Source organism: Dendrobates tinctorius, unplaced genomic scaffold, assembly GCF_039654945.1.
Source record: "Dendrobates tinctorius isolate UK_male_01 unplaced genomic scaffold, ASM3965494v1 ptg000051l, whole genome shotgun sequence".
Classification (NCBI taxonomy): domain Eukaryota; kingdom Metazoa; phylum Chordata; class Amphibia; order Anura; family Dendrobatidae; genus Dendrobates; species Dendrobates tinctorius.
In genome coordinates, this window is record NW_027361719.1 from 12620561 (window position 1) to 12636959 (window position 16399).

At 42.7% G+C, this 16399-nt stretch overlaps 1 long non-coding RNA gene across 1 annotated transcript; it reads right to left on the bottom strand.

Annotated features, from left to right (window-relative positions):
- Nucleotides 1-11837: 11837 nt before the first annotated feature.
- Nucleotides 11838-14258, bottom strand: LOC141091300 (uncharacterized). The gene is made up of 2 exons (XR_012232483.1): nt 13228-14258; nt 11838-12697 (listed from the first exon to the last, which is right to left on the bottom strand). It is a non-coding gene; the product is annotated as an uncharacterized lncRNA (long non-coding RNA).
- Nucleotides 14259-16399: the final 2141 nt, after the last annotated feature.

The window sequence follows — 16399 nt, forward strand, 5'->3', positions numbered from 1 at the left end:
CTTTCTAATTTCTATTGGTTAACAAAAAACACAGGATGAAAAATAGTTGCAAAAGAGTTTAAAAATTTACATGGGGATGTCAGCACGATTTCAATCTCCCCAAAAAGACTATTATAACTGCATATAGTTCTCTTAGTTTTTATTATTAATGACCCATTTAAACAGTTTAAAATGGAGTAGGTTACAAAAAGAAAAAATTGAAAAGGGGAGGGGTATGTAGGGGGAGTGAAAGGCAAAGGATAACAATAGTTAACAGTAACATACATAACATATATCACTGAAGACACTTTCAGAGATATTCTATACAATCATCTAGTAAATCTTTGTCAAAATTTCTAATTCTCTCAAGGTGAATTATTTCATGCTGCACATATAGAGGAATTACATTGACGATCTATCCACGGGGACTATATGCTGGAAAATTGTTCAAATGCATCAGCTCTTGTAGCTCCTCTGCGTTCATACAACATTAAAGTATTAATTCTATTTATAAACTCAGGCAATGATAATATTGAAGTCTTCCACTTAGAAGCGATAAGTATTCATGGAGTCATAGTATAAAATTAATTAACCTTTCAGTTTTTTGATTGGCACCCATTGCACTATTCCGAAAGAGGAAAATTTTAGGATCAAGTCGTAATGGTCTACATATTATATTATTAATTAAAGTGATTATTTTTTTCCAGAACGTTTTCAATGTGGGCAGGGCCACCAAATATGTTTTCTATCACCTGATATATTATACCCCCTAAAGCATCTGTCTCATATGTTAGGGTATATTTTAGGCAGCTATGTGGGGACATAGTACAGTATGTTCTGTGTAGTAATTTAAGAGATGTTTCAGCTAAAGAAGTTTGATTACTGCCTTTTGACAAATTGTCACAACAGTGGAGCCTGGCCTCATTAGATAGCACAGGACCCAGGCCTTCTTCCCATTGGGCCATGTATTCCAATTTTTTGTTCTTAGGTGTAGTGTTAAATATGGAGTAAAGCAAAGAGATAGTACTTCAGCCAAAAGGTTCATAGAGGCATTTTGGTTCGAAGGATGTAAAGGTAGGCTCATTCAGATGATCCAAGTTTTTTCTAGAAAAGTGTAAAACTTGACTGATGTGCCTCACTTCTGTCAAGGGCGGGTTGTATTTTTGCATAAATTCTGGTCTTGTCATGACAATATTAGATGGATCAGAGATGTTTTAGAATAGTAATCTTTTTAGATAACCACCACTTGAAAGAACTGATTTCTAGACAAGGAACAAACATAGGATTGTACAATAAAGATAATAGTGGTGATGGATTTGATTGTACTTGAAAGTGAAATCTAATTTTTTCCCTTAAAGACAGAGTGTGATGAGTATTTGTGGCTACCCTCGCCATGTTAGGATATTTATTGACCTTGTAAGTCCTGTAATAGAAAATGGAGTTATTAGGGAATATTCCAAGTTTATCCACCTAGGCATATTAAAAATTGAGGAGAATGTTGTCAATTGAGCTATTTGGGCTGCTTTGTAACATAGAGAGAAATTGGGAAGGGATAATCCCCCACATTTTCTATGAATAAATATTATTCGCATAGCGATTATAGAGTGCTTTCCTTGCCAAATGAATTTGGAGATTAATGAGTGGATTTTTGAAAATATTATGCTGGGTATTAATATTGGTAATGATCAAAATAGATAAAGGAAACATGGTAATGTTACTATTTTTATAGAGTAAATGCGTCCCCACCATTGCAATTATGGGTTGGACCATTTACAGGTGTCAGTAGAAAGCTTTTGTATTTAGTGGGCTATAATTCCATGTATACAAGGATGATCTGTTAGTGATGAGGTTAATGCCTAGATAGGTTAAATAGTGTTCTTTTTTAGTAAATTTAAATTGGGAAATAATGTGGCCTTGTACCGGATCAGGTGTGTTGATAAACATTGCTTCTGATTTTTCACATTAATTTTTAGACCAGAGATCTGTTCAAAGGAGTAGAGTACCGTAAAGAGATTGGGTAAAGATATATTGGGTTGTGAAATAGTCAATAGAAGGTGGTCTGCAAATAATCTCACCTTATAATCATCCTTATTATTACCTAAATTACAATGGGTATGGAAAGTTTTCAGACCCCTTTACATTTTTCACTCTTTGTTTCATTGCATCCATTCGGTAAATTAAAAAAACTTCATTTTTTGTCATGATACAGACCGGGTTTTGAGTCCGGTCTTTCCATGTTCCCGGTCTGGTCATGCCAGGGGTTAACCTTTCTCAGCCTCAGTCTGGGTTCAGGTTTGCTATTTATTGCTGCTGCTTCCTGCAGGAGATGTCAGTTATAGTTCTGCCTACGGCATGAGTAGCTGACTCTGCTTCATCCTGATTTGTCCTGCTGTGATTCCTGACTTGACCCATGTCTGTCGTATTCCCCTCTCCCTGTCCCAACTCTGTGCTTCCCCTTTTGTTTGGACTTCATCTCATGGCTACGTTACATCGATGATGTATTTTTCAACTGGCAGGGTTCCACGTCGCAGCTCGAATCATTCTTGAGCCACTTGAATAATAATGAATGAAACATTTGACTCACTTGGAAATACAGTCAAACAACGATTGATTTCCTAGATATCCTGATTTCTAAATCGGCTAATGGCTCAATTGGAACTGATATTTTTCGTAAGGCCACTGCCACCAACTCACTTTTGCATTCTACTTCCTCTCGTCTGCCTAAATTAAAAAGTTCCATCCCAGTCGGTCAATTTCTACGCGCACGTCAAATTTGTTCGGATGATCTTACCTTTGCTAAACAAGCTAAGGAATTGTCATGCCGATTTAAAAATAGAGGCTATTCCAACAGGGACATTGCTAAAGGATATACGCGGGCATTAAATTCAGATAGAACTACTCTCCTGTCTCAACCGTCCAAAAATAGGAACAGAAAGAATAATCATTCAACTCCTAGATTCATCACACAATTTAACTGTAATTGGATGGAGATTAACAAAATCTTGCAGAAACATTGATCAGTTCTATTAACCGATAAAAATTTAAGACAACAACTCACATCTCACCCTTCGATCACATGGCGCAGGTCATGCAATTTGAGTGACATTTTATGTAGCAGACACTATATACAGTACATCTTTTGAGATCCTGTCGTCTTATAATTGTGCTACCTTGTTCTGTATATTATTTGAACATTCGACTCTTCATCATATTAGGGTAAATTTTCATTTCCCTTCTGATTATTAAAAAATAATTTTGAATAGTCATTTTTGAAATTCTGTTATCAGATATATATGCTTGTACCATTCAGATAACTTAAAAAAATATTGCTCCTCATATCTGAGCGGTATATTTTTCTGTTTATTTGATAAGATGTCGCTAATTAATATATATTTGGATTAACATTTTTTCTGGAACCATTGTTCAAGTATACATTGAACTCCCTTCTAATAATAACCTTTTCCCCATATACATGTGCGATAATGGTTTCAATGTTGAGAGTTTTTTCTCTCCCTTTATTACCGTATATACTCGTGTATAAGCCGAGATTTTCAGCCCATTTTTTTGGGCTGAAAGTCCCCCTCTCGGCTTATACACGAGTCATATACTGGGGGGGATCGGCGGGGGAGGGGGAGCGGGGGTGTCAGATCATACTCACCCTTCTCTGCAGCTCCCCTGCTTGTTCCATGTTGTCGGCGCTTCTCTCTTCCTGCTTCAGCTGTCAAATGGTACCCGCTCATTAAATATGCGCATATTTAATGAGCAAGTGCCACATGACCGCTGAACCAGGAAGAGAGAAGCGCCGACAACATGGAACAAGCAGGGGAGCTGCAGAGACAAGCGCCAGGACCCGGTGAGTATGAAGGGGGGGTTGGGAGGCATATTCACCTGTCCCTGCGCTCTGCTGTCTTGCGTCCTCTGCAGTGACATTCAGGTCAGAGAGCGCTATCGCTCTCTGCCTGCACAGTCACTGCAGAGCGCAACGCTGATGAGCAGGGGGCAGCGACTGAGGTGACTATACAGGTTTTTGGTTTTTTTTGTAAGGGAGGCAGCGGCAGCTGCAACATGATGGGGCCACACACTGTGCATCATAACTGGGGCCACTCATTGTGCAAATAACTGGGGCCACACACTGTAAAGATAACTGGGGCCACTCATTGTGCATCATAACTGGGGCCACTCATTGTGCAGCAAAGCTGGGGCCACTCACTGTGCATAACTGGGGCCACTCACTGTGCAGCAAAGCTGGGGCCACTCACTGTGCATAACTGGTGCCACTCACTGTGCAGCAAAGCTGGGGCCACTCACTGTGCATAACTGGGGCCACTCACTGTGCATAACTGGGGCCACTCACTGTGCAGCAAAGCTGGGGCCACTCACTGTGCATAACTGGGGCCACTCACTGTGCATAACTGGGGCCACTCACTGTGCAGCAAAGCTGGGGCCACTCACTGTGCATAACTGGGGCCACTCACTGTGCAGCAAAGCTGGGGCCACTCACTGTGCATGATAACTGGGGCCACTCACTGTGCATGATAACTGGGGCCACTCACTGTGCATAACTGGGGCCACTCACTGTGCATAACTGGGGCCACTCACTGTGCATAACTGGTGCCACTCACTGTGCAGCAAAGCTGGGGCCACTCACTGTGCATAACTGGGGCCACTCACTGTGCAGCAAAGCTGGGGCCACTCACTGTGCATAACTGGGGCCACTCACTGTGCATGATAACTGGGGCCACTCACTGTGCATAACTGGGGCCACTCACTGTGCATAACTGGGGCCACTCACTGTGCAGCAAAGCTGGGGCCACTGTTATGATTGAGTCACCGTAGGAGGCAGACACAAAAATAGAAGCTACGTCCAGAAAACCAGAGAAGTTGGCAACTATCAGATTGCAGACCCCTGAACCCATCAACACAACTAGCAGTAGCCGTGGGGGGTTCCTACAGTGCCCTAGACCCCTCGATCACAGCCGGAGAGCTAAATAGCCTAAAGACAGAAAAGGAAATCTAAACTGCCCCAGAGCAGACCCCAAAGTAAAAGGCAGCACCCAACATATAATGAAGGTGAAGCAAGATGAAAAAACACTCACACAGATAGAAAGATAGGCTGAGCAAATGATGGGGCCCAAGCTAACTAAACAGAACAGGAAAGGAAGGTTGCTGTCTGCAATCTGCCAAAACCCTATCAAAGACATAAGCCAACAAGCTGATATGGAAAAAGACCCTGAAGCAGCTAGGCTTCAAAAACTAAATCAGCACTCAGGTATTTTCAGAAGACAGAGCTAAAGTAATTCAGCTCACCCCAGCAGGGAATGGCAGAATCCAGAAAAACAAAGCAAAACAAAGTCAAAGCACAAATGCAGAAAGCCAAGCAGAAAACTTAGCTTTAGAAGAGCAGGAATTCAGACTGGTATCCAAGGATCCCACAGAGAAATCACCCGCAGGGCAGAAGGGCGTCGGCAGCCTTATATCCAGTCAGTAACTCCACTCAGCCAGTCATCATCATTAGGCTCAGGTGTTTTGATAATCAGGCTCACTACCTTTCTTTACCAGAAGAGGGAGTTCCTCGGGCCTCAGTAGTGAAGGGGAAAATGAACTCACAACAGTACCTCCCCCTTGAGGAGGGGTCACCGAACCCTCAACCACATCACCAGGGCGATCAGGGTGAGCCCGATGAAAGGCACGCACCAATCTTTTGGCATGAATATCAGAGGCAGAGACCCAGTAATTATCCTCCTGACCATAACCCTTCCACTTAACCAAATATTGGAGTCTCCGTCTAGCCAGACAGGAATCCAGTACTTTCTCTACCTCATATTCCATGTTACCTTCAACCAATACAGGGTCTGGAGGTGCCACCCCCGGAACAACAGGTTCAACAAACCTTTTCAACAAAAATTTATGGAAGACATTATGGATTTTAAATGTGACAGGAAGAGCCAAACGAAAAGAGACTGGATTAATAATCTCCAAAATCTTGTAAGGTCCAATAAATCTAGGCTTAAACTTAGGAGAAGCCACCTTCATAGCAATATTTTTTGATGATAACCACACCATATCACCAACCTTAAACTGGGGACCAATGGTCCTATGTCGGTTGGAAAACCGCTGGGCCTTTTCCTGGGAGAGAGATAACTTATCCACCACTTGGTCCCAGATTTGGTGCATTCTCTCCACCACAGTGTCAACACCTGGGCAGGCAGAGGGCTCCACCTGCCCTGAAGAAAATCGAGGATGAAACCCAAAGTTACAAAAAAAAGGTGACATCAAAGTGGCAGAACTAGCTCTATTATTTAAAGCAAATTTGGCCAAGGGCAAAAATGAAACCCAATCATCCTGATCAGCGGAAATAAAACATCTCAAATACGACTCCAAGGTCTGGTTTGTTCTCTCTGTCTGCCCATTGGTCTGAGGGTGAAAAGCAGAGAAGGACAACTGAATTCCCAGCTTGGAACAGAAAGTTCTCCAAAATCTAGACACAAACTGAACTCCTCTGTCAGATACAATGTTCTCAGGAATCCCGTGCAAGCGAACCACCTGTTGCAAAAACGGGCACCAACTCAGAGGAAGACGGCAACTTAGGGAGTGGTACAAGATGAACCATCTTAGAGAACCTATCACAAATCACCCAAATAACAGATCCTTTGAGAGACAGGCATATCAGAGATGAAATCCATTGAAATATTGGTCCATGGCCTCTTGGGGACAGGCAAAGGCATCAACAACCCACTAGAGCGAGAACACGATTTAGACCGGGAGCACGTCCCACAGGACTGCACAAAATTCCTGACATCACGAGACAAGGAGGGCCACCAAAAAGACCGACTCACCAGATCTCTAGTACCAAAAATACCTGGATGACCAGCCAAAGCAGAGCAATGAACTTCAGACATCACTCTCTTCTTCCACTGGTCAGGAACATACAACTTTCCACTGGGACAACGCTCAGGTTTGTCCTCCTGGAACTCTTCCAGAGCACGTCTCAAATCGGGCGAGATGGCAGAAAGAACTACCCCTTCGCCTAAGATGGTAGCAGGCTTGGACACCACATGAGAATTAGCAAAGAAGCTCCTAGAGAGGGCGTATGCCTTGACATTCTTAGTTCCAGGAAGAAAAGAAACCACAAAATCAAAACGTGTAAAAAACAAGGCCCACCTAGCCTGTCTAGGGTTCAAGCGCTTAGCCGACTCTAGGTAAATAAAATTCTTGTGGTCAGTGAGGACCACGACTTGATGCTTAGCTCCCTCCAACCAATGTCTCCACTCCTCAAATGCCCATTTCATGGCCAACAGTTCCTGATTCCCCACATCATAGTTACGTTCAGATGGAGAGAACTTTCGGGAAAAGAAAGCACAGGGATTCATTTTACATGTTACAGGATCCTTTTGGGACAAAACAGCTCCTGCACCAATCTCAGAAGCATCAACCTCTACCTGGAACGGAAGTGAGACATCAGGTTGCCGCAAAACCGGGGTGGAGGTGAATCTTAGCTTCAGCTCCTGAAAGGAAGAAACAGCCTCCGGAGACCAATTTAACACATCAGCACCCTTCTTAGTCAAATCAGTCAATGGCTTGGCAATACTAGAAAATTTTGCTATAAATTTCCGATAAAAATTAGCAAAACCCAAAAACTTCTGGAGGGCCTTCAAAGAAGTGGGCTGAACCCAATCGTATATGGCCTGTACCTTGGCCGGGTCCATTTCAATAGTTGACGGGGACAAAATAAATCCCAAAAAAGAAATCCTCTGTACTCCAAAAAGGCATTTAGATTCTTTGACATACAGGGAATTCTCCCTCAAGATCCGGAACACAGTCCGAATATGTTCCACATGAGAATCCCAATCCTTGGAGAAGATCAAAATATCATCCAGATAGATAATCAAAAATTTATCGACAAAATCTCGGAAAATATCGTTCATGAAGCGCTGGAAGACAGAAGGGCATTAGTGAGCCCTGTCTTGCTAAATTTTCTCCCAAATTAGGTTATTTACCTTAACTTACGTAGCGCTCACTGGCATCCCAACCAGGCAAAGATTATTGACAATCTTTTATTTCAGCAAGCAATCATTTTGTTTTACATAGCACATGAATAGTCTCAAGATTTAAAAAAAAATGACAGTTATGACATGAAAGATTTCAGCATCAATAATAATTACCGAGTTATTGTAGCATCACTAGTGTTGAGCATTCCGATACCGCAAGTATCGGGTATCGGCCGATACTTGCTGTATCGGAATTCCGATACCGACTTCCGATATTTTTTCAATATCGGAATTCGGCATCGGAATCGGAAGTTCAAAGTTGATTGACAGCCTGACGTCATCATGATGCGCGGTGTGTGCGCATCATGATGCGCCGTCATTTCGGGCCTTCCGGGGGTCTCTGCCGGCCTGCCGGGGGGCTGTGTGGACTGCCCGGGGTCTGTACCGGCCTGCCGGGGGGGCTGTGCCGGCCTGCCGGTGGTCTGTGCACCCTGCGGGGGTCTGTACCGGCCTGTCGGGGGGCTGTGCCGGCCTGCCGGTGGTCTGTGCACCCTGCGGGGGTCTGTACCGGCCTGCCGGGGGGCTGTGCCGGCCTGCCGGTGGTCTGTGCACCCTGTGGGGGTCTGTACCGGCCTGCCGGGGGGCTGTGCCGGCCTGCCGGGGGGCTGTGCTGATGTCCGGGGGTCTGTGCAAGCATCGTCCGATGGGACTACAAGTCCCATCTGGCGATGCCTGCTACCATGACAGTGATTGACACATTAGCCAATGATGGGACAGTAGTAGTCCCATCATCCGGCTAATGTGTTAAATGTTAAAAAAAAAAAAAAAATACTACATACATACTACATGCATGCTACATACATACTACATGCTACATACATACTACATGCTACATACATACTACATATATACTACATGCATGCTACATACATACTACATGCTACATACATACTACATATATACTACATGCATGCTACATACATACTACATGCTACACACATACTACATATATACTACATGCATGCTACATACATACTAGATACATACTACATGCTACATACGTACTACATATATACTACATACATACTACATACATGCTACATACATGCTACATACTGCATGCTACATACATACTACATACATACTACATGCATGCTACATACTACATACATGCTACATACATACTACATGCTACATACATACTACATATATACTACATACATGCTACATGCTACATACATACTACATATATACTACATGCATGCTACATATATACTACATGCATGCTACATACATACTGCATGCTACATGCATACTACATACATACTACATACATACTACATGCTACATACATACCACATATATACTACATACATGCTACATGCTACATACATACTACATACATACTACATACATGCTACATGCTACATACATACTACATATATACTACATGCATGCTACATACATACTACATATATACTACATGCATGCTACATACATACTGCATGCTACATGCATGCTACATACATACTACATACATACTACATGCTACATACATACCACATATATACTACATACATACAATACATTCATACAATACATACATAGACATACAGTACATATAACATAGAGTAACATACTTACCAATACTTGTCACATTGTTCCCCGAAGCCATTGTCTTTTCCGGAATAAATATTAACATAACAAACCACAAAAATACTCACCCACGATCCGAAGCAGTCCACGAGTGTGTCCCACGACGATCTTGGGTAGAGAACGGCAGCATCAGATGATGCTGCCGTTCTCTACGGGCTGCAGGAATCCAATGACGGAAGGTAGGTATCCTTCCGCACTGTATTCCTCCGCCACTTAAAAAAAAAAAAAGTCCCTAGTCTCACTTTATGCCATTGCTGCGTGGGAAATTCCCACACAGCAATGGCATAAAGTGAGACTAGGGACTTTTTTTTAAGTGGCGGAGGAATACAGTGCGGAAGGATACCTACCTTCCGTCATTGGATTCCTGCAGCCCGTAGAGAACGGCAGCATCATCTGATGCTGCAGTTCTCTACCCAAGATCGTCGTGGGACACACTCGTGGACTGCTTCGGATCGTGGGTGAGTATTTTTGTGGTTTGTTATGTTAATATTTATTCCGGAAAAGACAATGGCTTCGGGGAACAATGTGACAAGTATTGGTAAGTATGTTACTCTATGTTATATGTACTGTATGTCTATGTATGTATTGTATGAATGTATTGTATATATGTAGTATATATGTAGTATGTATGTAGCATGTAGTATGTATGTAGTATGTATGTGGTATGTATGTAGCATGTAGTATGTATGTAGCATGCATGTAGCATGCATGTAGTATGTATGTAGCATGCATGTAGTATGTATGTAGTATGTATGTAGTATGTATGTAGCATGCATGTAGTATGTATGTAGTATGTATGTGGTATGTATGTAGTATGTATGTAGTATGTATGTAGTATGTATGTAGCATGCATGTAGCATGCATGTAGTATGTATGTAGTATGTATGTAGTATGTATGTAGCATGCAGTATGTATGTAGCATGCATGTAGCATGCATGTAGTATGTATGTAGTATGTATGTAGTATGTATGTAGCATGCAGTATGTATGTAGTATGTATGTAGCATGTATGTAGCATGTATGTAGTATGTATGTAGTATATATGTAGTATGTATGTAGCATGTAGTATGTATGTAGCATGCATGTAGTATATATGTAGTATGTATGTAGCATGTAGTATGTATGTAGCATGTAGTATGTATGTAGCATGTAGTATGTATGTAGCATGCATGTAGTATGTATGTAGTATTTTTTTTTTTTTTTATTTTTTTTTTTTACATTCAACACATTAGCCGGATGATGGGACTACTACTGTCCCATCATTGGCTAATGTGTCAATCACTGTCATGGTAGCAGGCATCGCCCGATGGGACTTGTAGTCCCATCGGACGATGCCTGCACAGACCCCCGAAGCCTGCACAGACCACCGGCAGGCCGGCACAGCCCCCCGGCAGGCCGGCACAGCCCCCCGGAGCCTGCACAGACCACCGGCAGGCCGGCACAGCCCCCCGGCAGGCCGGCACAGCCCACCGGAGCCTGCACAGACCACCGGCAGGCCGGCACAGCCCCCCGGCAGGCCGGCACAGACCACCGGAGCCTGCACAGACCCCCTGGCAGGCCGGCAAAGCCCCCGAAAGGCCCGTACAGACCCCAGAGAGGCTGTACAAGGCAAAAACAGGGTTTTTCTTATTCCGATACCGGAAGTCCCATAGACTTGAATGGGACTTCCGGTATCGGAATCGGCGATACCGATACTTTTTTTAAAGATCGGCCGATCCATTCCGATCCGATACTTTGAAGTATCGGACGGTATCGCTCAACTCTAAGCATCACCCTTCGCATCGGGGGACCTCGATCAGCGGGAAGGGGTTTTCCTCGGTCAGCATCACAGACTATGTGCGTCCACTTGAATCGTCTGGAAAGTCCCCACCCGCTGAGGAGGTCAGTACTTTTTATAATATCAATTGGAATGATCACGCACTGACATGCGCAGTAACTTGTTTTTTTTCACATTCCTCCTTTATCTCAGTTGGTTTAGTTCTCACATTCCTCCCTTCCAACTCCCACAACAATGCCTGAGCAGGTGGTTGCTTTTCACATTCCTGAGTGTGTGCTCTCCTCATGGTAGGAAAAGTTCAGATTCCGGTCACAATCCATAGTATCCAAATGGATGTTTCAATGTACTGCAATCACTACCTTATTGACTGGATGCCTATCTATATCAGTCTCTCACTCATGCATATCCCATTTGTATCACAATCGGTCCTTGATTGCAGTCTTTTAAACACCATCTTTATAGGACACCATGAGCACTTGTGGTTTCTTGCAACACATTTTGTAAGCTATATATGGACCATTAAATCGAGGCATTCAATAATACAAATTTTCTGGTACCTCCAATATCAATGGGGCCACTACATATCTACACATTACATCTGATTTGGTAACATTACATACATAAATTACTCCAGTACAATATATATCATTGCAAACCATTTTGGAGGATTGTATTGATCACGGTCCTCCACGCTTGTTCATTAAATTAAATTTGTTAGTAACATTCTGTAAATTCAGCATAATAGTGTCTATTCCAACCTGCATGCTAACTGGCTGCCATATTGTAGGCATCCGCTTATCTTGCAAAGTCAAAACATCTTCAACATCATTTATTTCAACCTTTCCAGTATTCTTGTGCACCGCATATATAGATCGGTATTTCCTTTGATTTCAGGGCTCCAGCCCAGAAAGTTCCATCAAATGCAATATTTAGAAAGTAACACCTTTGATTTGCTTCACAAATAAAATTATCTTGATTCCTGGATTTGGTCGAATTGACCCATCCCCATCCCATCATTCCTTTTCTGGTATTCGTCACCTTTTTCCCCGACGTCCGAGCGTCACTTTAAGGAACTGCCAAATTCACGATACCAAGGATTCCAAGGGTTGTCAACAGTTTTTGATTCTAAAATAAAACTAAAACAGTATTATTCCCGCAAATCACACTTCCACTCCTGGCCTCGGAACGTATTCCTTCCTGAATTTTGTAGTCAGACAGATTCCAGGAGTCCAGGCACCGATGCTGTCCAAACACGCGAGCCCAAGGATTCCACTTAACCATATTTGAAGATTTGGAATCTATAAAATCAATAATCAACATTATTCTCTCAAATAACATTTTTCTTGTGGGATATATTCCCATTTTTCTACTCCTGGCCTCATAATTAACAGGGTATGGTCTTTGCCTATTGCTATCACTTCAGCCTCTAAAGGCGGTCCTTGGGTATTTTGAACCCAGATTTTGGCTCCCACATTAGTGATGTTAGAAGAGCCAAAACCTTTTGAGCCTCTGATCGTTAATTCTGAAGGGGCTGTTCCCTCTTGCACATCTGACAAATTTATTGGAATCAAAAGCATTTGCGCAATACGCTGTCCTTTCTCCAAAATTAGAGGCTCATTCCCCAAATTTATCATTAATACTTTGATTTCTCCTTGATAATCTGCATCTATGACTCCTCCCACCACCATGGCCCCCTTTAATGCCAAACTAGACCTAGTGGCTATCTGTCCATAGTGGTCCTTTGGAATCTGACACCCCAATCCTGTAGCTATTGGTTTTACTTTCCCCTGTGGGATCACAACAGTTTCCAATGCACTCAAATCCAAACCTGCTGAATGTGGAGTCGCTCGTTCCGGTATTCGTGCTTCTTGATCAGTTTTCCACCATATGACGGACCTTATCAGGTGTGCCTCATGTATGGTGAGATTGGGTGTAAGCATCCTCATGAGAGGAGTCATGGAGTCTGTGATAGGCCTGTTGTTAATTATCTGTAAAGCCTCACTCAAATTGTCTCTCCATTGTCCATACTGTGTATCAGATTGATTAAGTTTTCTCAATGTGGATTTTAATAATCCATTCATTCTTTCCACCAAACCTGCTGCTTGTGGATGAAACAAACATTCTAATGAGTCAACAGGGACATGTGCATCAACATAAAAAACAGCACTTTTAGTAACCTGAATTATTTCCTCAATACTCTGCCAAATCTCCTTAGCCCACACCTCTTTTCCATGAATCTGCCAATTATGTTTTTTATCCCATGATCCAAGTAGCTAATCCATTAGCCACTGACCATGAATCAGTGTACAGATAACATTCTGAAACTTGTTCATGTTTCAAAGCCAAAAAAAAACAACCCATATAATTCAGCATATTGACTGCTTTTCCATTTTCTTTTCCAGTATTCCAGGAACTTTTACTGCAGTTTTTTTTTTCCAGCTACATTCTGATAATGTTCTCACTTGTCTTTTTACAACCAGGTGTTACATTCTAACACCACTTTCTGCCCTCCTACTTCTGTTATCTTTTGTTTTAACTGAGAGCATTTCCTCTGCATTTGTTGATTCCGCTCATGCATCGCGCGATATGCACTGAGCAGAATCCAAGTTCGTCGCCCTAAAGACACAACATCACCCGCCTTGGCGGGGACACCCATGAGTACATTAACAACATCATGGGTTAACTGCATCACCTGCCTTTGCAGGGAAAACCTCGAGTAACTAAACAACATCGAGGGGTTATCTGCCTCACCTGCCTTTGCAGGGATCCCCATGAGTAAACCAACAACATCATGGGTTAACTGCATCACCTGCCTTTGCAGGGAAAACCTCGAGTAACTAAACAACATCGAGGGGTTATCTGCATCACCTGCCTTTGCAGGGATCCCCATGAGTAAACCAACAACATCATGGGTTAACTGCATCACCTGCCTTTGCAGGGACACCCTCGAGTAACTTAACAACATCGAGGGGTTAACTGCATCACCTGCCTTTGCAGGGATCCCCATGAGTACACTAACAACATCATGGGGCTCTGAGCCCTTGAGCTTATTATCCTATGCCTCTGCAAGTCCACTACTCCCCAATTCATGCGCTATTATATCATACAGAGCTTCGGTCCAGCCAGGAACCTCCGGTTTTTCCTCAACTTTTCTTTATTACTTCGCCTGAACATTGTAACAAAAATTTGGCAAAATGCCAAATGCTGATTTTTTTGCACAAAGAAACCTTAACTAATATTCCGTATTTTGACAAAAATAGAATTTCAAAATTATATTCAGGCAAAAAGTTATTTAGGATTTTCCAAAATTGGCTTTTTGCCAAATAGACGCAACCTATCACAACTTTACAATTATCACTTCTCCAGACTATAGAACATACCAAAAACCTTCCTAGTTACAACTACAAAAATCTTTTTACTCAAAAGCCTGAAATTTGAAAAATCCTGCCGACTACGCCAATTTATGTCTTGCTAAATTTTCTCCCAAATTAGGTTATTTACCTTAACTTACGTAGCGCTCACTGGCATCCCAACCAGGCAAAGATTATTGACAATCTTTTATTTCAGCAAGCAATCATTTTGTTTTACATAGCACATGAATAGTCTCAAGATTTTAAAAAAAATGACAGTTATGACATGAAAGATTTCAGCATCAATAATAATTACCGAGTTATTGTAGCATCACCCTTCGCATCGGGGGACCTCGATCAGCGGGAAGGGGTTTTCCTCGGTCAGCATCACAGACTAAGTGCGTCCACTTGAATCGTCTGGAAAGTCCCCACCCGCTGAGGAGGTCAGTACTTTTTATAATATCAATTGGAATGATCACGCACTGACATGCGCAGTAACTTGTTTTTTTTCACATTCCTCCTTTATCTCAGTTGGTTTGGTTCTCACATTCCTCCCTTCCAACTCCCACAACAATGCCTGAGCAGGTGGTTGCTTTTCACATTCCTGAGTGTGTGCTCTCCTCATGGTAGGAAAAGTTCAGATTCCCGTCACAATCCATAGTATCCAAATGGATGTTTCAATGTACTGCAATCACTACCTTATTGACTGGATGCCTATCTATACCAGTCTCTCACTCATGCATATCCCATTTGTATCACAAGCCCAAAAGGCATCACCAGGTACTCAAAATGTCCCTCCGGAGTATTAAACGCCGTCTTCCATTCATCCCCATGCTTAAGGTGAATAAGATTATACGCCCCCCTGAGGTCAAGCTTGGTAAACCAGCAAGCACCTTTAACTTTGGAGAATAGATCAGAAATCAGGGGTAACGGATACTGATATTTAACAGTAATTTTGTTGAGGGCACGATAATCAATACAAGGTCTTAATGATCCATCCTTTTTGGCTACAAAAAAAACCCCGGCACCTAAGGGTGACGAGGATGGTCTAATATGACCCTTCTCCAACGCCTCCTTAATATAGGATCACATAGCCTCGTGCTCGGGTACAGGTAAATTGAAGAGCCGACCCTTGGGAAATTTACACCCCGGGCTCAGTTCAATTGCACATAACTCCTATGAGGAGGCAGAGACGCAGACTCATTCTCACTAAATACATCATAAAAGTCCACCAAATAATCAGGAACATCATGCGACTGAGGAGAGGTGGAAAACACCGGAGCCTCACTAAAGGCACACCGACAACCCCAGCTCACCACAGACACAGATTTCCAATCCAAAACTGGATTATGAATTTGTAACCAGGGAAACCCCAGAACAATAGTATCTTGCAGATTATGCAACACCAAAAATCTGCAATTTTCTTGATGGTCTGGGGCGACCCGCATTACCACCTGGGTCCAAAACTGAGGTTTATTTTTAGCCAAAGGAGTAGCATCAATCCCCCTCAAAGGGATAGGCGTCTGCAGAGGTGTCATCGGAAATCCACAACGTTTAGCAAAATCCAAGTCCATTAGGTTTAGGGCTGCTCCCGAATCCACAAAAGCCTTGGCGGAAAATGTGGACAGGGAGCAGATCAGCATAATAGCC